The sequence below is a fragment of the Rhinopithecus bieti genome, unplaced genomic scaffold (assembly GCF_001698545.2).
Source record: "Rhinopithecus bieti isolate Rb0 unplaced genomic scaffold, ASM169854v2 scaffold_4905, whole genome shotgun sequence".
Classification (NCBI taxonomy): domain Eukaryota; kingdom Metazoa; phylum Chordata; class Mammalia; order Primates; family Cercopithecidae; genus Rhinopithecus; species Rhinopithecus bieti.
Window position 1 is genome coordinate 6,413 of NW_016844076.1, and position 1,772 is coordinate 8,184.

The 1,772-nt window shown below is 36.1% G+C and overlaps 1 pseudogene; it reads right to left on the reverse strand.

The window, feature by feature from the left end:
- Positions 1-1,275: 1,275 nt before the first annotated feature.
- Positions 1,276-1,531, reverse strand: LOC108525109 (cytochrome b-c1 complex subunit 9 pseudogene; annotated as a pseudogene).
- Positions 1,532-1,772: the final 241 nt, after the last annotated feature.

Genomic DNA, 1,772 nt, shown 5'->3' on the forward strand with positions numbered 1-1,772 from the left:
TTTTTTCGAGCTAGACTCTTGCTCTGTCACCCAGGCTGGAGTGCAATGGCACGATCTCAGCTCACTGCAACCTCCTTCTCCCAAGTTCAAGCGATTCTCCTGTCTCAGCCTCCCTAGTAGCTGGGATTACAGGTGTACATCACCATGCCTGGCTAATTTTTGTATTTTTAGTAGAAAGGGGATTTCGCCATCTTGGCCAGGCTAATCTCGAACTCCTGACCTCAGGTGATCCACCTGCCTTGGCCTCCCAAAGTGCTGGGTGATTAATATCTTATTTAGGAATATGTTATTTCATTTATAAATATTTGCAGGCATTTACAGATATTTCTAGATACTTCATGTTTATTTCTAATTAAATTTTGTTGTGATCAGAGAACATACTCTGTAAGATTTCAAACTTTTGATATTTATGGATACATATTTTATGGCACAGAATATAATTTACCTTGATGAGCATTCCATGTGGCCTTGGAAATAATAGGAATTCTTCAGCAATTAGGAGTAGTGTCCCATAAAATGTCAATTACATTAATTTGGATGACAGTATTATAGAAATATTTTAAATCTTTACTGATTTTTTTTAGTTCTTCCATTAATTACTGAGAAAGGAGTGATAAAATCATCAGTTATGATTTTAGATATGTCTCTTTCTCCCTTCAGATCTGTCTCCGTTTTCTCATAAATTTTGAGGCTCTGTTTTAGACAAATATATATTTAACATTACTATTTATTAATGCACTATCTTTATAAAATTTCTCACCCTATCTCATGTGATATTCATTTTCTTGGTCTACTTTGCCTGATATTTATGTAGCCAAAACAGTATTCTTAGGTTTGTATTTTGCTTTTCTTCACTTTATTTTCAATCTATTTAAATTTTATGTGTAAGTGCATCTCTTTTGTTAGCAAATAGTTGGGCCTTGCTTTCTTATCCTATTTAATAATCTCTGACTTTCTGTTGTTCAGTTTATTTCTATTTAATGTAATTATAGATGCCATTCAGTCTGTCATTTGCTATTTGTTTTCTTTTGTCTCATTTGTTTATTATTCCTCTATCTCACATTCCTTACTTATTTGAGGATAAGCATTTTAGTATTTTATTTCACAGTACTTCTATTGTCTTTTTTTTTCCAAGGGCAATTCACATGTATTTCTTGATGATGCTGACTAAACATACTTCAAACACGGCAGAAGGTAAAGAGTCTGTTTTGTAGGTGAAACCATTTCTTGCCAACAGCGAAGAGTGGTACATGAAAAGCAACTTGAGCATCGTCTTTAAGCTGAGGCCCCAGCTCTGGGCAAACAGCTGGCGAGTGGACCTGGTCCTTCTGGCCTGGATGGGGCCTCCAAGGAACTACTTTTCTCATACTTTTGCTTGATGTGTTTCCATAGCTTCCCCTCGCTGATGTGCTGGTAGATCGCGTCCGCGACCCTGATGGAAGAGCAGGCCCACAGAGATGGTGAGGGCGAAGGTGGAAGTCCTGCGGAACAGCAGGGAGTACAATTTCGCAGTCAACGTCGGCATCGCCATGTTTCTTCCTCTATTATCTTTTAATAAAAAATTTTGGTGTTAATTTTAGGGGTTGCTCAAGGGTTACCATATGCATCTTTAACTTATCACAGCCTATTAGCGTTAATATTTACAACTTCACATAAAATATAATACATTTACAATAGTAAAATTCATTCACGTCTCTCAATTGTGTAGTTGTGGACATATATTTTATTTCTACATTAATTATAGACTCCACCATAGAATTTTTTTTGCTTTA